This window comes from Aristolochia californica, unplaced genomic scaffold (genome assembly GCF_029961685.1).
Source record: "Aristolochia californica isolate CCGP_79_NKW_82.1479 unplaced genomic scaffold, dmAriCali1.0.hap1 SCAF_9, whole genome shotgun sequence".
Classification (NCBI taxonomy): domain Eukaryota; kingdom Viridiplantae; phylum Streptophyta; class Magnoliopsida; order Piperales; family Aristolochiaceae; genus Aristolochia; species Aristolochia californica.
In genome coordinates, this window is record NW_027182290.1 from 30,665,017 (window position 1) to 30,687,140 (window position 22,124).

Sequence of the window (22,124 nt, forward strand, 5' to 3'; positions counted from 1 at the left end):
GTCCATAACCTCTTCTTCTTCCTGTTTGACTCCATGGATTTAACTCATGGAGAAAAAGAGGAGACACACGCCAGGAAGAAGAGGTTATGGACTGATGTCCAAAACCTCCCCCTTAAGCTCTATTTATAAACGAATAAATGTAAACATTAAAATTATACCCTTCCCCCTAGTAAGAGTATAGAAAAGACAAGAAACATAAACTAATTACATAAATGACACCATCATCACATCATATCTTCCAATAGACTTATTGTAATTTGACTACATGAGCCCCTATTTATAATAGAGGAAAGTAGTAGAATCCAATTACAATTAAATTACCCTTGTCCCAATTACACCCAAAGTTTAAAACTTAAAGATAAATCCTAGTATAATTAAACAATTGAACATAAATAAAAGACTAACATAACTAAAACACCTTTAAACTGAAACTCCCGTAAGACTCCACCATATTAATTTTGGCTTTGTGAGACTTCTTACTGTGAAAAGCATGTAAGAGTTTTCCGTATCTTCTTTTCAACATGACTATAATAGTCCCAAAAATTGGATGTGAAAGAGATGGAAAGTTTTTTTCCTTTTCTGATGCACTTTATTCTACCCTTGATAGCATGTGGCATGAAAGTACTTTTGATTGGTAGATAATGTGTGCATTGAGCCTTCAACTCATAGGTCAGATTGAAGGGTTTCTAAATAGGAGGTATTAGATCAAGTGTTGTAGGTTCTGGGGCATCTTGGGTACTGAAAAGGCACGTCGATCATGTAGAAACCTGCTAAATCTAGCTATTTTATCTCTTTCCAGGCTGATTCTGAGTTCTGACGAGTCAATGGTGTCCGGAGTGGCTTGTAGCCTTGAGTCCCAGGGCTTCCATGTACTATGCAAAGCAACTGAGGAGGTTGCTGGGCATGTAAAACCCTACTCCATAACAGGAAGTCTGCCATTGATCCGGGAATTGCAGGTTTGGTTCCTCCCACATCTTCATTTTGGCTTCGTCCTAGAACTGTGGTCATTAAGTTGGCCAGATTTCCTTACTTTGTATCCAGGATGAAGGTTTTGATGTTCAAACTGCAGGCTATGGTATGTGTATTTATACGAATTCAAGATTGTTTCATCCATTACAAGAAACAAATACTAGTTCTATTAGATTCAATGATGGTGAAGATCCCGGTATTAGCTCATTTTTTCTGATGCAAGTTGTTGCGTTTTGCAGGCTTATTGTCTACTTACCACGCAAAGAACGAGTACTGCCTTTTCTCTGACATGTCTCAAGGCTTTCAAGTATTCGTAAGCATCATTTCGCAACTGGAAGAAGACAACAAGGCATGATTCCATGTAAACAAACTGATAGAAGAGTGGAGAATTTAACTACTGCATTAATAAGTGTTATTATTTGGAGCTCCCGCAAGGTTATGATTCTATCAAAAATTTCATCTGTAACTCTTTCAAGCATTCGTATACATCACATCATTCGATATACATCAACATCCCACTATGTAAATAAGAATAACCTTCAAGCAAATATTTCACTATCCCATTGACTTGCTGTACATCTGCTCTTGTTAGTAAAAACTAAAACATTGTTCCTGTAGTTGATTTCAGAACTTCATTTTGGTTCTTGTCCTCCATCAATCCTTAATTGCTGAATTCTCTGTCGTAATCTTTGGCAGTGATCGTATATTTTCCAAAGGCCATGCCCTAGTATCACAGCAGAGTATATACCATGGGTGATCATGGGTGCCAAGATATTATCTGTCTGCAGAAGACAAAAACAAATGGGTGGATTCAAGGCCCTAAGAGGGGTCAAGTGGAAAGAGAAACTTGAAAACAAAGAGTACCTTGATCCATTCGAACCCAAGGTAGAGGGCTAATAGCCCTTCCAGGAGGGAAGCATAGATTTTCTTCATTTGCCTTCTCTCATACCAGGCTGCAAGCAAAATATTGCATACAAGAAAAATGTTTTAGGTAAAAGAAAGGTATAAATCTGCCACATAATAAGGAAACCAAGTTCTATCCAAGAAGAAAGATTTCATCTACAAATAGCAAAAGACTAGATGTTTTTATGACAGATGCTTGTTTCAGCACCTCTTAGCTAAGAAAAAAACCTATATTGTGTCAAATCTTTCCTCTGTAACTAGGAGAAACAAACCTGCAAACAGCTTCTTGAGATCTTCTCAACCCAAGCGGGACTGCAGTACTGGTGCTACCACATAGGTAGGGTCTGAAAGGAACCATGCATCCTTCATGAGAACAAAGATATGAAAACTGGTAAATTTTGGGTAAACCATTGCTACTGTAGGTGCTACCTTTCGGAGAGGCTGCAACATAGTACAGTGATCCTGTAAGAGCAGCTGTAATTGCAGCTGCAAATGCTTGCGCAAATGGGACAAGAAGTGGTAACATGCCACTCTGCACCAATTAGATCATCAAGACAAATTGCAGCAAGTAAGCAACCAAAAAGTGATAGAGTTACATATTAGATAACAAAGATGAATGAGAAAAAAGTTTTGCAATACCAGAGATGCAATTCCATGACTATCTGTCCTGTACTCTGTGCTTCTCAGGAACATGTCCGTCAAGGAACCCTATCACATGCCAATAAATAAAATGAGCAGGGATTATCAGAAGACGAACTTCAAATACTATATACTCTAGCACAATCAATTTGTCAATTGTTCATTTGTTCGACCCCTACATGTTCATGAATATCCTGAGAATGTAATGTAATGGAAAGATGTTGCTTGATGTAAAATTCTTCAAGGCACTTTACTAGTTAATTTTCATCTAACCTGCACTGCAGCACGATAGAAGAGCTCCTCCCCAACTGAACTTGCAGTGGCTATAAGTCTAGCACAATCAATTTGTCAATTGTTCATTTGTTCGACCCCTACATGTTCATGAATATCCTGAGAATGTAATGTAATGGAAAGATGTTGCTTGATGTAAAATTCTTCAAGGCACTTTACTAGTTAATTTTCATCTAACCTGCACAGCAGCACGATAGAAGAGCTCCTCCCCAACTGAACTTGCAGTGGCTATAAGTATAAGGTGCAAAAAACAGATCTTGGTTATAATATATGTTGGTAGTGTTGCATGGAATAGGTTGAAAAAGGCCAATTGATCCAAATGCCTAAATCAAATATGAGAAATATACCTGCCAAGGTGACATTCCATAGAAGAAACTATGAAGCTCCTCATCGTCCACATCTCTTATGGCACGAGAATGAGGGGATAACTTCACAACTTCATCCTGCAAACATATCAGTTCACTTGGATGAGTTAAAAGCGACCAACTAAAATAGAAGAATCAAGTTTAGGAAATGTTGGTGTATGTTATGTAGCTCCCAATGGCATTTTGGTCTTCACGTGACGGAAGACGCTTTGTCACTTTCTCTCTTGGTTCCTAAAATCTGTTTATTCTTTGGAAGAACGTGAAGGAGGATGCTTTGTTTCTCTCTCTCTCTCTCTCTCTCTCTGTTCCTAAAATCTATTTATTCTTTTTCTTTCAATCTTTCATGGTGTCAGAGTGGGTTTGATCTGAGGGGAACTGTTACAATTTTTCGTGCTAATTGTTGACCTCTAAGCTTCCCCAAGCACAATAAAGGAATCCAGGGATTTTGCCATTTTGATTGGCTCTGGTTAGTTCACTTGTTTATTCTTTAATTCTTTTGATTGTGGTGCTTTTGTTTATAGATTGGTGAGATATTTGGTGCCCCGGGTACTGGGGTGTAGTAGAAGAGGGTGTATGAATGTGAGGGAGGGAAAGGAGAAGTTAAAGATGCGTCTTTTGTGGGTTTTCATGGCAGTCACGATCACACTAAGCTGAATGATCAAACATACAGTGAGAGTTGAGCATAATATATTGATCATCAATATAGGTTGATCAATCTGATAGAAGATAGATTAAATGGTTGACAAATCATGTAGTAAGGCTGTAACAAGGTTGATCGATCATATAGTATTTGATTCTACATTTATTAAGCAATAGTGATTATATTGAACTAGAGAAATATGCGCAATCAAACTTCAATGTAAATTTTGGCTTTACCGACTAATGAGAATATTCATGACTTCACGAGAAGGAAGGCACTTCGTTATCCTTCGGCTGCTGACTCGTCTAGCAACAAGACATCACTTGTAACCATCTGAAAATACATAGAAAGAATGTGCTTTTGGCGAACATGAGAAACGAATTTCCCTACTGTTTCCGAAACACGTAATGTTCCCCAAAAGCACATACCTTCATATGTATTTCCATGCCTGGCTTACAGAAAATTTACGGATTCCATGCTTGGCTTGCAGAACATGAACATATTGATCGAGCTGTTCTACGCAGCTGGAACTGCAACCCCTCAAACCACAGGGACATCACAATGTAAACATTGCTGGAAAGGATTGGCATATAAATTAGGATAGGGATGGCAGTGAAACGTCTCGCTTAATCAATCTAGGCAAATTGAATGGATCAATCAGTTTTGAGAAACTAGAAACTAGAAACTAATCTAAAATAAGCAATTTAGCAATCCACATAAGCATCCAATGAAGTCCAGGAGACATTTGTTTATTGATCAGGTAGATCATCCTCATTCTCCTTCTTATATCTATACTTATTGCTTAGAAAGATTATAGAAAATTCAGCTAAAATTTGAAGCTCCTTTTATAGGAAGAGATATTATAGATTCACTATAAGACTACACAAATATACAACAGAACAAACGAATGACGCAGGTGACTACATTCAAAATAGTTTACATTAAAAGAAAGTTGCATTGGATGCCCAACCAAATTCCACAATTAAAATTTGCTTTAACCAACACGGGAACATTAAAGAGAGAGAGAGAGAGAGAGAGAGAGAGAGAGTAATCTCAATTAGACAAAGAAAATTTTAAAAGGTGTACAATAGTATGTTCTCCATAGTAACAGTGTTTTGAAGCAAGTAACCTCTATTAAAAGAATGCTCCAAAGGCATGCCAATCCAAGTTGCACGATACAAACTAAAAAATAAATGGAGAAACAAATCAATAGTTTTGACAAGACAATAAGGTGCAAGTCAGGTCCAGGCTCTAGAAATGATATGTCAGCAATGAGTAGAGGATAAAATTTCCATTCCTACTGCATCTTCCAGTATCTAGCAAACTTCAGATACCCATTACAACATAACAAAGAAATATAAAAGGCCAAGTGAGGTGGTTTCAACTTGGAAATAAAGCAGCAACTTGAAAACATTAGCACAGGATGAACTGGAGATACTCATCATAATTAAGTAGGAAAAAGATATAGTAAAACCCAATTTTGGAAAAAGCAGGAATAAATGTCTAATAATAGACTTTTAACAACTATAACAGTAAAGTGAGATGTTTTCTACCAACCAAAGATGTTTTGGTGATTAGTTACTTCTGGCATGACCAAGAGGGAGAACGAGACAGGCTGTCATCATTCCCTCCTTGCTCTCGTATAGCCCCGAAGCACTTAAGAACTTCAATACAGAAAAAGGAACCATCACCTTGGCGAACGAATTGCAAAATCAATTTAATGTCAAAGAAAAAGAGGAATTCTTGAAAAATACCTTTTCTCCAATTCCACGCTTCGATGGAAATCAGCATTTTGTTGGTCCCGCAATAGAGATTGTTTCGTTACCCATACTTTTTCACAGCCTCAGCTGTAACTCGTTGCTAACAGAAGATGGAAGTCACCGATGGTACAAGTAGAGGAAATAAAAATCGAAACCCCAATACCAAAGGAAAAACGATTCACAAATTCACCGCAACCTTAAAGATCTTGCTATATCAGGCAGATACCCCAATCCCCTATCCTCCTCCCTCCCCTCCAGAGGCGGAGGGGACAAAATGGACGTCATCTAATCGAATCGCAACCTTTTCTTTTATCTAAATTATAGTTTTGTCTTAATTATAAACCAACTAGATATCATCTTCTGCTTAAATCCTCATGTTATTTTCAATACTTGAACCGGAGCAACCATAGATTTAACTTATCATACAAAATTGCAATGAAGTTTTATATTGGCTGCATGCATTAACCTTTTAGGTAGGGAGTTTAGACTTCTTTACCCGTGAATACGGTTTCGAGGCTCCAGCATTGCTTAATCTGGAATTTCTTGAAAGTAGTCAAGAGAGAAGAAAAAGTGGATTGATTGGAAAAGGAATTCCCCTCATCTATCAGCTGGTGAAGGAGAAACAAGTCTGCCAGTAAGTTAGATGATCATTCAAATGGTAGGAACAGGAGACGGGAGATGTAGCAAATGGAGAAATTGCACTATAAACTTGATGAACTTTATATCGAGCTTTGCAATATAACCCATGGTAGGAAAATGCACATTGTATGGGTCTACAACGGAAAGAGAGAGTCAGGACTCGGGAAGGGCCAGCAATTTGACATCCGTGGAACTGTAGAAGAATTCAGGCACTTGGTAAATATGTAAATCTTCTGTAACCATTTAACATGGTTGGACATCAAAGAGCAATCTCAATTACAAAAAGGAAAAACATCATTGTACAAATAAAAGAGAACTTTGGAAGTATACAAATTGCTTTGACCGCCAATCATGAGACCATCACCCTCTGTAGATGTTGCATTTCCTTACTATGACTAAAAAAAAAAAAAAATACAATTGATATCTGCAGGCTTCCGAGAACAATCAAATGTCCCAGCATTGGCTGCTAGTGCTGCCAAGGAAAAAGCTTCCACGGCAGAGCTCCAATGACAAACACAAGTGCAATAGCATGGTAGACTGCATTCCTGAACATCCCTGTCTTGTCCAGGTGCTTCCCCACCCCTCGAGCATAAATTATACTTGTGGATATACATATGCAAACTAACGCATAATAAGAAGCAATAAAAAATACAGGAAGAGAAACTTACCCTCCACGAAACGGGCACCTTCAGCTTTCAGCCCAGATAGTCCTCTTTCCGGATTTCATACCACTCATACGGGTGACATCCTCAGGCTGTTGATTTCAGACTTACTCTGTGAAAGTAATGGCCAAGGAAAGAACAAACAATACAGTATAAAATTAAAACAATTAATTTTAGCTAAAAAGTTTAAAGTGAATTAAAACACATTCCTTATACCTGGCTTCCGTAACACCGGTTCTGTGCTAACCTCCCCATGCATAGTCAATACCAGCCCAAGCACCATCTTGGGCTTCAAACAATCAAGGTCAGAATATCAAAATACTTGTATAACACAGTTAAAACAGTAGCTAAGAGGAAAGAACTAAAGACCAAGAAGCTTGTGCTGCAAAAATATAAATCAGACCTCCAACTCTTCTTCCAATCCATTATTATATCACTGAATCTCCATTCCTGTTTACGGCAACGTGCAATTTGTCTGGACTTGTTTGATTAACAAAATCGGAGGAACTACATCTTCCAGTGTGAAATCATGCCTGTTTTGGCAGCTATAAGCAATGAAAGCTCGAGCAGACATGGACTTCTGCTGATTATCAGGACAGACTGATGAGCACTTCAATAGTCTTCTATCAGCATCCTCTTTTTTCATCTTATAATCTCCATGCGGAAATGATATAAAAGCAATGGCGTGATTGCAAGTCCCAACTTCAATAGGATAAGCATGTCCAGGACTACTATCATTTGTAGACAGCTAAAGAAGCGATCTTCTACCTGGCCGGGCTATTATTTGGCAGGATGTTTAGATAACACCTTATTATTTTCCTCATTCCATAGAAACTTCCTCTTCAGCTGTTTCTCTTCACTGACGTCACAAGAAGAAGCCACTTCATAATGCTGCAGCTGCTGATGGTTGCCGCTGGCAGGTCTTGCAAAACGATGCCGCTTGTAACCATCTGGAAATACATATATAAGTATGTGCTTTCTACAAACATGAGAAACATATATATCCATGCCCAGCTTCCAAAAGATATACATATTTACAGAGTGCCTGAATTCATCTACAGTTCCACGGATGTCAAATTGCTGGCCTTCCTGAATCCGGATCCCTTCTTTCCTTTGTAAACCCATAAAAAAAGCACAATGTGCAGATTGCTCGCATGGATCCACATATTCGATAGGGTATAGATGGCACTGCAACATCCCACATGTATCCCGCTCAATCTGACAGAAGGTGGTGCCAATCAGTTTCAAGAAAAAGACACAGGCTGTGGTAAAATATTCCCACAGATGTATGTGTATACAGAAAGAACATAAGTATCTTTGACTACATCGACTTCTATCACTAGCACCAAGCACCAAGCACAAGATGTTCACTAGAAAGATCTCCCAGCAAGTTTCATCTTTGAAGCACAGATAATAAACTTAAAAGCATAGAAGTTTACCTTGAGAGTGAGCTGCCTCAACCGTGATTCTACCCAACCCTTCCAGGCATGAAGGTCATCAGCATCAGCTGCAACTATGTCAACTTGTAGATAATTCCTATATACTTAAAAAAAATGGTAAGGCTCAAACAGAGCACTCCAATGGGCTTTATTAAGTTCAATCTCCTGAATATTCAATAACCCACAAAATAAATAAATAAATAAAATAAAGAATGAATACATAGTTGGAGGAAAAAGATGCAAATAAAACCGATTAACAGACAACTGGAAATTTCCAACTTACTTCACAGATCTTGTTACCATACCGAAATTGCTCCATCATTACCCTCAAAAGTACTTGTTGACACATTGTAGCTTGAATTCATGCAAGGGTATGCAGGAGTTATAATCGGCATATGATGTGTACGATCCCGAGGATTCCTACGAGGATCCCACACAGGAAGCCCAAGTTCATCTTCTTCCATGGAACACAGCATCACAGGGTTAGGCCACCTCCAATGGGTATAAACCCTGAAGAACCGAGAAACCAGAATACTGGGAATGGCATTGGGATATAGCTGGCATATGCGTGCAACCAAGAGTGCCCAGTTCACACCACCAAGAAATCCAGTTACCTAAAATTTCAAAAGAAAATACTTAACTTACAAAAAGTAATATTTTTTTTACTGATAATGGAAAGATGCAAAGTGAACCCATCTTACATTAGAATAAACACCACGCCTTTTCGCCCAAAATTTCAAACATCTCAGTGCTGTACGGAAATGCTGCAAGTCACAGGAAATATTAGATGCTTGTGAAACATGGAGCAAATAGTACAGTTAAATACAAGCTGTAAAATAGACCTTTTGTGTTTTCACCTCTACATTAGGAACCAAACGAAGAATTTGATGCGCAACTCTGCACCCATTAAGACTTCGAACAGTTTGTTCATCAACATTGAGCAGCACAGATCCATTTGAGATGTCCAAGTCCTGCACAAGTAACAGTAGTAGCCATGAAACTCGTAAAACATAAGCAAGATTGACAACAAAAGGCATTCTCACCTAGTTTCTAGAACCACTAATTGGCTGATTAGAAGAAAAATAAACTAACAACATGCTAATTATTGACAACATGTTTGCTCATTCAACGGCATTTTTTTTTTTTTTTTTGCAAATCAAAAAGTTGCCAAGTCTTGCTTTATTTTAATTCTGAATGCACTTCAAATTACTCAGAGTTTCTTGATAATATTTTCCACGCCAAAATCCTACTAGGTTACTCATACAAGTAACTTTCCAATAATCTGAATCAAAATTCAAGTTGATATTGCTCCAAAGGCATATCATAGCAAAAGGATGTTTAACAATATCTCACAGCTAGAAGATAATTTAAAAGAAAAGCTACAACAGCATTCCAATCCAGCTTGCACGAAGTGAACCAAAACAGAACTATAGAAACAATGCGATAGTTTTGACAGGATAATAAGGTGTAAGTCAGGTCCCAGCTCAATAAGAGACATGTCAGCAACAAGTATTCAAGTGCATCTTCCAGTATCTAGCAATCTTCATACCAATTACCTCATAACAAAGAGATATAAAAGCCCAGTGACTTGAAAGCAAAGCAGCAAACTGCAAACATCAAAACAAGATGAAGCAGACAGATTCTCTTCATGATAACGTAAAGAACAAAAAAGTAAAAGCCAATTTTGTAAACAGAAGGCATAAATGTATAGTAATAGAAACAATAACAATTACACAAGAAATAAGCGAAGTGAATCTCGACCGGCCAACACAAGATGTTTTCTACTTACTTCTGGCACGACTAGGAGGGAGATGCTGGCATAAAGAAGGTCTATTGATACCCCACAAAATTTAAACTTCATAACAGGAACATGAGCATCTGGAACTGGTTGTAGTTCAGTCACCTCCTCCCTTTGAGCCAATACGTGATGCAAAATTATGAAGAAGTCCTCCTGAAGCAATGGAAAGAAGCATTCAATGAATATTATACCAAAACAAACATATGGCATCAAAATAGATGGTCAGGTCACGCGATACCAAAACCAAAAGCAAAATTTTGATATGCAGTTAAAAGACAGAACTATTTCAGTATTCTAAACAATTTCTAGAAACAAGAAGCAATAATATTCATCAGAAGCTACACATACCTCTCGATTTACGTAGGATGGGCCAACACACAGACTGTCGATATCTGCTTCAGGACCGTGTACCTAAATAAAAAAACCAAGAAAACAGAAAACAACAAAAAATACAGAAACAAGAGTAAATATCTTTTTTTTAATTGTCTTTCAAACACAAAACCAGAAAAAAAAAAGAAAAAAGAAAAAAAGACAGCAAACATAAAACAGATTGACTAGCAACAGCCATTGTACATTTCCGATTACAAACTCTTTAGAAAGAGGCGAGGAAGGTCAAGACGACATGAAAAAAGAAACAAACCTACCCCAAGACGATAAGATCCGAAAGTAAATATGACTGCGTTAGCATCCTCCACCATGTGCTCAGTGTAACCCCTTTTGACGAGTCAACTGTTTCACCCAAGCCTTGACAATCTGCAAGAAACGGACAACCACTTGTTAAAATGAAAGAGATTACAGAATCAGCAAAGGTATCAGAAGTTTATAAGGTTTTTGGGCATTAGAGGTCCCAAATATATAACTCAAGGCGTACCTGATCAAGGTGGCCGAGAACCTCCTCTCTCTTCATCGTCTCCTCCTTGCTCTCGTATAACCCCGAATCTATTAAGAACTTTAATGTGGAAAAGAGGGAACGATCACCTCGGAGAAGGAAAAGAACAAACAATTTTAATAGAAAAGAGGATTCCTCCAAAAATACCTTGTCCAGTTCCAAGCTCCGTTGATAATCTGCTTCTGTTGGTCCCGCAATAGAGATTGGTTTCGTCACCCCATATTGTTTCGCAGCCGATGGCGATGAACCGCGCAGACCCTCAGCTGAAACCATTGCCAAGAAAAGATGGATGTCGCCGACGGTAAAAGAGGAGGAAATAAAAACCAAAACCCCAATACCGAAGGAAAAAAGAAAAAAGAAAAGAAAAAGGTTCACAAATTCCCCATAGCCGCAAAGATCTTGCTAGTTCCTGAATGATTCACAGAGCAGAATACACGAAGAATGAAGATATAACGATCGAAACATGACGGTGCACGGAAACCCTGCAGAACCGCAATTGAGGGAACCAAAGAGAGAAAAAGAGGAAAAGAGGCGACCAGAGTGGGTGAAGATAACCAAAAAATAAATAGTGAGAGTGATTTGGACAGAAGGAAAAGCAAGATTGATGGGGTAAGCCTGAAGCGGAGCACAGAAAATCTTGAAGACCGGAGGGCGGGGAAAGGTTTTCGAGGTTTCTCGTAGATCATTCGAGGCGGGAGATGAGGTGTTACAACAGAATTAAAAAAGCAGTCCGAGCGAGTGGAAAAAATCCCAGAGGCGTTACAACAGACGGGTCGCCTAGTGTTAATAGGACACCTGGCATCAAGAAAGGAAAGCCAAAACTACCCCCACATCGGTCTATCACAGCTGCCTCGCCGCCTGGTCGATGATGCAGCAAAAGACCAGAGACCGAACGTATTAAGAGACCAGACCAGAGACTACAGGGTCCATCCCGAGTCTAGCCATGAGTTAATCTGCGAGTGTTGACTCGTTCTGGTCGAAGTAGGTCCACCTTGAAAGACGCTTCCGGACTTGACCGTGGTCGAACATCCAAGGGCCCAAGACTGATGAAAGCAATATAATATGTGGATGTCAGAAAATCATTTTCTATGAGCAAAAGAAGCACTTATTTTTAAGAGAAATGGGTAGCCCTACTATTTCCCTTAGCCAAGGATTAGCTATTTTATCTTATTAATTTTTCAATTTATAAATGAATATTAAAAGAATGTGCACTCGAGTAAGGATTTTCAATATTTTCATTAGGATATATGCCAATTGCTACTAATTGACCCATCAGCCTAATCATTACGTACTTTCTGGAAGAAATTTTGTAAAGTCAGATTATTTAATTGTTGAACAGACTTGTAATCTAAAGCGGCAAGGCATCAATTTAATGAAGAATACGAGATCGTTTTGCAAATGAATCACATTATACATCTGATATCTTCATTAATAAACAGCTTCTCTACTACTCTAAGCCCTTTCTGTTCAGATTAATAATTGTATGATTGATTCCTGGTTTTTGGAGGCCGAGATCGCCAACCTAAACCCAGAAAATGGGTTTAACGTCATTGTAAAAAAGAAAGCCTCAGAAACCCATGGCAAAAGATTATAGACAATAATGAAAGGGAACATCGTTCTTCTTCTTCAGACTCCAGATTTGAGAATTGGACTGATAGCCCAGGTATGATTTTACAAGCATAACCACTAAACAGTCTCTAAATTTATATAGCAAATTAGCCTGAACTCTTTATTCAACTCAAAAACAGCAATTCGTTCATCTTTGGATCATGATATTGCTCGCCCTTGATCATTAGCTATCTGGTTATCTCCCATTGTAAACCTCAACTTTCCATCCATTTCCGTTCTAAATCCAGAAAAAAGACTTACAGATCGCATAAAATTACAGATGGGTGCTGTAACTTATGGAGCACCCTTCAACTTGATCGGCCAGTTTGATAAATGTTGAAACCATTGGGCTAAAAGGCTCGAACCTTTTAGCCCAATGGTTTCAACATGGTATCAGAGCAGGTTGGTCCCGAGTTCGAGGCCCACTCCCACCGAATTTTGTCCCAGGTATTTCTGGTGAATTTGTCCGGGGTTTTTCCGGTGAATTTGTCCACAGGTTTTCCCGTGCGGGGGAGTGTAGGAATTTGTGTTTGTATCGACCGGGCCAGTCCTTGTATAAGATCCGTGGGGTTACTTTCTTAAAAGGTTCGAGCCTTTTAACTCAATAGTTTCAACAATAAATGGTATACCCTGTTAACCAAGTAAGTTGCCAAACTCTCCCGTACTCTTTTTTCGAAGAAACCAGAATGGCAGATGACATTTGCATACCTCCTTTCCTTTGGAAGAGGAGAGAATTGATGCAGGCCCCTCTCCCATTATTCTCTTATGCGACATTGGATTCTCACAACAGGAGAATCCTGTAAAAAAACGAAAGGGGACAAGGCTTATTGCATCAATTCTCGAGTGGGATACGTTGGTGTGAGATCTTCCACAAGAAGACTTCTTCCTTTGTTGAGGTGTCTTCCAAATCCATAAAAATAGAGGAAAAAGTCCACCATAACATCAAAGGCGGATATCATCCGAAGACCTGAGAAAGATTAATTGATATAAATGTATGGAATTGAGAGATGAAAAATAAGACTTCATTGAAAAAACCTACATGATATCAGAGTGGGAATTACTAGAGGTCGGCGACGACGTAGGGAGAAAAATTCTTGTTCGACGATTACTGAAGGAGATAAATTTCCATTCAACGACGATGTAGGGAAAAATTCCCTGTCTCTTTTCCTCGATCGACCGCCATACCTCTGGTGTCGGACCCATCTTGCGAATCATTTTTTGGAACCGCCTACCGTGGGGAGTTGTCTTCTTTGAAAGCGGCAGAAAACAAAGAGTCATCCCACGCGGCCAAGCCTCGACTAAAGACCAAGATTGCTGCTAGTGCAGTGACTCTCGCTGATCCTCCAACGTACGGAATGTCGTTCTAGAGATAACGGACCTTGGTCTCTTGGTTGAAGCCCTCCCGTCCCGTGTTGTTCAGAAACCAGCGTCGCGGAGATGATGACGATTTGAAATTAATCACACTTCCTAACTTTTGGCAGATTTAATTTTGAAACCCAACGACCCGAACCGGACTAAACTCGAGCTAAACTCAGTCGAGTCCACCCAGAGAATGAGCGGGAATATCTTTTGAGGTCATCGTGGGTTCTCGACCCCCTCGTACTCGAATTTTCATCCATGACCGATACAAACTTCTAGTCAAGTGAATCTCTACCCTCTTATGTCCTCGTCAAGTTGACCACAAGAATGACTAAAACTTTGAGCAAAGCTTCAACCCCGACGCAAACCACCGATATTGTTGCACTGATTAGAATCAAATTGGACGACACCAATTATGTACTTTGGTCCCAGATTTTGTCGAGATGTATATCTCAGGCAAATGCAAGTTGGGGTATTTGAACAACAATTTCCCTCACCCTCCTCCAACGGATCCATCCAACGGATCCAACCTTTTGACAATGGCACACCAACACTACTATTAACAAAGGATGGTTGATTAATTCTATAGACTATTCCCTCATCAACAACTTCATTCAATTCTCAACAGCCAAGATGGTTTGAGAAGTCATTGCTATTACATATTTTGATGGTAGTGACTCCCAACTGTATGATTTTCGACTACGTGTGACACGTCTCAAATGGTCTGGTGGTTCTCTTGAAAAATTCTACAATAATCTCCAAGGCCTCTAGCGTGAAATTGACTTCTGCCAACCAAATCCGTTGGAGTGCTCAACTGATATTCAATGGTATAATGCCTTAGTTAAAGAAGAGCGGGTATATGTGTTATTGGATGGTCTCAATGGTTGCTTAGATCAACCCGAAGTGATGTTCTCCTATGCTCACGTCCACAAAGTTATTCGTCAAGCAATGATGACGACTTGTAGCTCCGATGATACACCAGGAGCAGTTTTGGCATCCAAGAGCTTCAAACATAGGTCGCATTCTCCATCACAATTTGGGTCAATCTCTCTGCATGGTGGGAAATCCGATTCCAACTCTAAATCACAAGTCACTTTTGATGGAACGAAATGCTCTTACTGTGGGAATGCAAAGGATACCCGTGAGACCTATTTCAAACTACATGAGTACCTCGAGTGGTGGCACGAACTCCAAGCTTAAAAGTGTCGTGATATGGTTGAGAATAATTAAGGCACGGGCAAAGTTGTGGTGGCTACAGGAAAACTACATCTTTCCCTCATTCTAGTTGATAGTTCAAAAATCTACTCCAGGTAATGCTTTACTTATCTACTGGAGAGGTTGATTATAGCGCGCGGATACTTGATTATGGAGTAATGGACCATATGACATTTGATGCAAATGATTTTTCTAAGCACTCTACTCCTCAACGGACTAGCATTGCCAATACTAATGGGGTTATCTCTTCGATAACATAGGCTAGATTAGTGATGTTATCACCAACCTTAGCATTATCTAATACATTACTCGTGTCTTCTCTTTCTAACAAGTTATTATCAGTGAGTCAAGTTAACGACGACAAGAATTTTGTTGTTCTTATTTACCCTATATTTTATCTTATTCAATATACTCTCACCAAGGAGATCATTGGGCGTACCACTAAGATGAGGGGCTCTATTACATGAAAGATTTCAGCATAGGTCGTGCATATCACATGCAGCACCCGATGACCTCAACGTGAAACAGATTTAGCTATGGCGCAGTCAGTTAGGCCATCCTTCATTTGGGTATTTGAAACATATGTTTCCCGATTTATTTTTGAATCAGCTCTGGATTTTAACTGTGAGACTTGCATTCTCGCTAAAAGTTATCAGGTTAATTATCTGTTAAGTAAGAATAAGAGCGATGATTATTTTGCCTTGATTCATTTTGATGGGTGAGGCCCTTCCCCCAAAGATGGTAGGTCTAGTGCCTGTTGGTTTGTCATATTTGTTGATGATTGCACACGAATAACTTGGCTTTACTTGTTGAAACACAATGATGAAGTATTTCATACCTTTCAATCCTCTCATAAGATGATCCAAACTTTGTTCTCTACTAACATTTGAATTCTTCGATCTGATAATGGTGGAGAATATGTATATCATTATTTCTGTGATTATTTCCAACAAACCATATATGACTTGAAGCAATCTCCTAGAGCATGGTTTGGGCGATTGAGTTTGACAATGCGGAAATATAGTTTTAAACAAAGTAACTTAAATTATACGCTATTTTTAAAGCATCAATGGGGTAAAGTAACAGCTTTGATAGTGTATGTAGACGATATAATCATTACAGGAGATGGTTCAAAAGAAATAGCAAGACATCAAGAGCAATTGGCACAAAACTTGAGATGAAAAATCTGGGATGACTCAAATATTTCATGGGAATCGAAGTTTTAGGTCCAAGCAAGGTATATTCTTCTCTCAACAAAAATATATCTTAGATTTATTATCATAAGTTGAATTATTGGAATATAAGCTTGCAAATACCCCAATAATCCCAAATCACAAGTTTGGAGAATACCCAGACAAAGTACCAACAAACAAAGGAAGATACCGGAGGTTGGTTGGGAAACTTATTTATCTCTCCCATACACGATCTAACATCGCCTATGCAATAAGTGTAGTAAGCCATTTTATGCATTATCTAAGCGAAGATCATATAAATGCTATGAATCAAATTCTTCGATACCTAAAGTCCTCCCCTAGGAAAGGACTCATGTTCTCAAGAAACCATCGCCAAAGGGTTGAAGGTTATATAAATGTTGACTGGGCAAGAAATATTTCAGATAAAAGATCCACCTCAAGTTATTTTATGTTTGTTGGAGGGAACCTAATTACTTGGAGAAGTAAAAAACAAAAGGTGAAAGCATTATCAAGTTTTGAAGCCTAGTTTTTGTAAAGAAAAACTCGTGTATATTCAATTCAGTAAATACACTCTTCGATTTACATATTTATACAACAAAAGAGAATCCATAGATTACAAGATTCTTGCCTAATCTCTCGGAGGATAAATAAGAGGAAATCTTCCTTTGATTGCTCTTAGACAATAAATCAGAATCTCCGAATCCTTTGATATATCATGAGAGGATTTATTAGGATACAACTCTTGCTAATAGTTCCCCTCAAGTTGGTGCATATAGATCTCTGAAGCCCAACTTGCCAAGCGAGTTATAGAAGTTCTTGTTGCATACCCTTTTGTAAGTATGTCTACCAACTTGTCTTCAGATTTAACAAATATAAATTGAATTATCTTGGCCTCAAGGTATTGCTTGATGAAGTGTCGATCTACTTCCACATGTTTAGTCCGATCATGTTGAACTGAATTATGAAAAATAACAATAGCCCCCTTGTTATCACAGAATAAATTCATTTCATGGCTTGGGGCAAAGTTGATTTCGGTTAATAGTCTTCGAAGCCAGAGAAGCCCACAAAGACCCTTAGCAATCCCACGAAACTTGGCTTCAACACTTGATAATGCTACCACCTTTTGCTTCTTACTTCTTGATGTAACTAGGTTCCTTCCAACAAACATAAAATAGTTTGAGGTAGATCTTCTATCTGAAAAATTCTCTGCCCAATCAGCATCTCAACCCTTAGGTGGTTATTTCTATAGAACATAAGTCCTTTTCCAGGGGAGGACTATAAGTACCAAAGAATTTGATTCACACCATTCATATGATTTTCACTTAGATAGTGCATGAATTGACTTACTACACTTACTGCATAGGCAATGTTAGGTTATGTATGGGAGAGATACATACGTTTCCCAACTAACCTTTGGTACCTTCCTTTATATATTAACACTTGCTTTGGGTATTCTTCAAGCTTATGACTTTGGATTAATGGAGTATCTGCAGGCTTACACTTGAGTAGTCCAACTTTAGATAATAAATCTAGGATATATTTTCGTTGTGAAAGGAATATCCCTTGCTTAGATCTAACAGCTTCAATTCCCAGAAAAATATTTGAGTCTTCCCAGATTTTTCTTCTCAAATTTTGTTGCCAATTGCTCTAGAAATCTTGTTATTTCTTCTGTATCATCTCCTGTAATGATCAGATCATCTACATAAACTATCAATGTTGTTACCTTACCCCATTGATGCTTTAAGAACAACGTATGATTTGATTTACTTTGTTGAAAACTATATTTCTTCATTGTCAAACTCAATTGCCCAAACCAAGTTCTAGGAGATAGCTTCAAGCCATTCAACGTTCGTTGTAGCTTGCATACCACTCTTGCCTTTGAATTTGCCATATATCCCTAAGGAACATCCATGTAGATTTTTTCTTTAAGATCTCCATGGAGAAAAATATTTTTAACATCACCAATCAAGGTTAACTGGAAGAGATAGCAACACCCTCACTGTACTTAATTTGGCCACTGGAGAGAATATATCTTGATAATCTACGCCATATGTCCGTGTGTACTTTTTGCTACTAGCCTTGCCTTGTACCGTTCAACTGATCCTTCGGATTTGTACTTGATGGAGAATACCCATTTACACCAAATTGTTTTTTTACCTTCAGGTAGCGGAACAAGACTCCATGTCCTATTTTTTATTAATGCATCCATTTCTTCCTTCATAGCTTGAACCCACCTAGGATCTTTCAGAGCTTCATCAACACTTGTGGGAATATGGTGTGATGAGAGTTTACTTACAAAGTTCTTGAGGGGTTCAGACAATTCTTTTGTAGATACATAGGTGGCAATTGGATATCATGATTTGTGTTCCTTCACTTCAGGAAAATATATGTTCGGTGGTTTGCCCCGATTATGCCTGGTAGGTAATTCATAGCCACTAACAAGAATATCCGTATCACTAGAATTTTGAGGTGTGGCAGGATTACTTACCTCACTGATATTCTCAGGAGATGTGTCACTGGATACTGAGGAGAAGAAGGGTACTACTGCTTCAACTTTTGGAAATGTCGGTTCTGGATTTGGTTTTGCTACTTCAACATTCGGAGATGTTACTTTATTAGTATCCTTGAACCACTCAAATGCCAACCCATTCAACTCTTCTTCTTGTGTTTCCCCTGAAGAGAATAATTGGATGAGGGGGGAGAGTAGAAACGATTGGATTATGTTGGAAGATAGGGCCCAAGCCCACACGATCGAGGAAGATTCACATATCCAAGTGTATTAAAAGATGGGCTCAAGCCCATAAGAACAAAGAAGACCCTTGCATCCAAGATATATAGAAAACGGGCTCAAGGCCCACAGATCAAGCAGAAGGCCCACAAACCTACCTACAATGATGGCAAGATGGTAAATAAAGGGGCATCTCATAGAGATGGCATTGATGTAATTAAGTTAAAGTTTCAGGGTTAAAACCCTAAACCCTAGTTCAGGGGTGTTATTGTATTACTAGTTTCATTAATTTATAAATAGAGCTTTAGGGGGAGGGTTAGGAAATCAAGTCCATAATCTTTTTCCTCCAGTTTTCTCTCAATAGGTTTCTGTCTATTTTTCTCCATGAGCTAAATTCATGGAGTCCTGAAAATCAACAGATTCTAGGAATGTGACATCCATAGTCACATATGTGCATCGAGTAGTTGGATCGTAGCATCGATACCCTTTTTAATGGATGACATATCCCAAAAAAAAGACATTGAATAGCACAAGGATCAAGTTTCGTGTTGGGTTTTTTTGGAGATTGACAAACTCAACACAACCAAAAGTTTGAGGTAGAAGCATCAACACTGTAGGTAAGAAACATAGGTTGAATGGACCTGTAGCGAAGTTTTGAACTCAAGTACTTTGGAGGGCATGCGGTTAATAAGATGGACTACCGTAGCAACAACATTAGTCCAATGGTGGCTAGGCACATGAGTTTCAAGTAAAAGAGCTTGAGCCATTTCAAGAATATGGCGAGTTTTCACTCCATAATACCATTTTGCTGAGGAGTTTGGGGGCATGACGTTTCTTGAAGTTGTCAATGATTTTGGAAATAATCACAAAACTGTTGATTCACATATTCTCCACCATTATCAGATCAAAGAATTTGAACCCTAATGGAAAACTGAGTTTGAATCATTTTATGGAAAGATTGAAACCTATAGAAAACCTCATCCTTATGTTTCAACAAATAAACCCAAGCCATTCTAGTACAACCATCAACAAATAAACCCAAGTCATTCTAGTACAACCATCAACAAATATTACAAACCAACGAAAACCAGACAAAATATATTTAGGGGCAAGACCCCACACACCTGAGTGAATCAAAGTAAAAGGGACCTCACTTTTATTCAAAGTTAAAGGATAATGAACTCAATGACTTTTAGCTGGAATGCAAGTTTCACATTTAAAGTCCCTAATTGACAAGTCCAAAAATAAATTAAGAAACACATATTTCAGATAACCAAACGAAGGATGACCTAATCGACAATGAGACGGCCAAATCTATTCCACTTTGAGATCACTCGGGTAGCGCATGTGAGATGCTCGGCCCATACTGAAATATTTCATGTAATAAAGCTCTCCTCTCTTAGTACCACACCTAATGATCTCTTTGGTGAGAATATCCTGAATAAGACAAAATATAGGATATATAAGCACGATACAATTCAGATCTTTGGCAACTTGACTTATGGATAATAACTTGTGAGAGAGAGTAGCACAAGTAAAGTATTACATAAAGGTACGGTTGGTGGAAGCATCATCGTTCCCGCCCCTATTATCAAAGGAATAACTCCATTAGCATTAGTAACGCTAGTTCGTCGAGAAGGAGAGGTCTGACAAAATTATTTGCATCAAACATCATATGGTCTATTGCTCCCGAATCAAGTATCTAGGGGTGGCATCGAATTGAGCCGATTCGCGAGCGACTCGAGCTCGACGCTATTTTGGCTCGGTTCGATTCGATTTATCTGGATCTCAAACTCGGTTAGAGATCCAGATAAGGCTCATTTGAGTTAACGAGCAGAACTCGACCTAACCATTGTTCGGATCGAAAGCTTGCGAGTTGGCTCGTTAACTTAACGAGGGCTCAGGAGTTAAAATCGGGAGTCGGGAGTGAGCGGGAGTCATCTTTGATTTGTTCCTCCCCTTGTCTGCCGTCGCCGATCCTTATCATCGTCAAGCCCCTCCTGTCCACTGTTGTGGCCGCCTTCGCCGCTGCTCAGTTTGATTTCTTCCTCCCCTCGTCTGCCTTCGCCGCTGCTTCCGTCGCCATCACAGCCATCAACCCTGACGACAACTCCTCACCAGCGCTGCTAGACCCCTGCCCCTTGCGTCGTCTCAACGGAAAACGAAAGACCTATGTTAGGGGAGAAATAATTTTTCCTCCTGCGCGCACAAGACATCGTGCAATTTCGCACGTGTGACCTTCGCTCGTGCTTGATCACAAGCATGTGAAAAATAAAATTGTTTCTTGAACTCCGACTGTTTCTTCCTCATAGCTCTTGAAGAGACTTAAATTGTTTCAAGTACTCTCTTAATGCTAACTCCACTCAAGTTTTTCAGAAGAACAAATTGGTTGTATTTCAGAACTGCTACTATATAAATTCATGCTTTGAAGAAAAAAAAATGGGCATACAATTAAGTCATCCAAAACCATTTTTTTAAAACTTTTTCTCTGTCCCCATGATCTGATTGAGCACAAATGGACAAAACTAGCGTTGCTTTTCAAATGAATGTTTTTGTGTTTGATTATTGAATAAAGTTTATGTATAATTATACAGATTTTATGAATAATTTTATGCAGGTTTAATATATCGAGGTTATGTCTAATTTTAAGTGAAGGTTATGCCCAAATTTATGTAAAATGTATGCATAATTTTATATACAATTTATTTTACTAATATTTTATGCAAAGTTTTAAATGTAGGTTGGAACTCGAACTCGACTCGAGCTTGAGCTCGAACTTGATTAAAATTATTGGGCTCAAATTCGATTACAATTTTAGGCTCGAGGCTAGGCTCGGCTCAAGCTCGAGTTCAAAATATTTAAATCAAGATTGACTCGAACATAGGCAGGTTCGGGCTCGGCTCGGCTCGGCTCAATGCCACCCCTACAAGTATCCAAGTGTTGTAATTAACCTCTCTATTAGATCCAAGGAGAACATTACCTGCAGTAGAGTTTGAACTGTTGGCCAAAATAAGGGAAAGATCCAAC

At 38.7% G+C, this 22,124-nt stretch overlaps 2 pseudogenes; both read right to left on the reverse strand.

Moving 5' to 3' along the window:
* Positions 1-1,490: 1,490 nt before the first annotated feature.
* LOC137940758 (uncharacterized) lies at positions 1,491-4,253 on the reverse strand (annotated as a pseudogene).
* Positions 4,254-7,176: 2,923 nt separating this feature from the next.
* On the reverse strand, positions 7,177-11,749 carry LOC137940498 (nuclear poly(A) polymerase 4-like; annotated as a pseudogene).
* Positions 11,750-22,124: the final 10,375 nt, after the last annotated feature.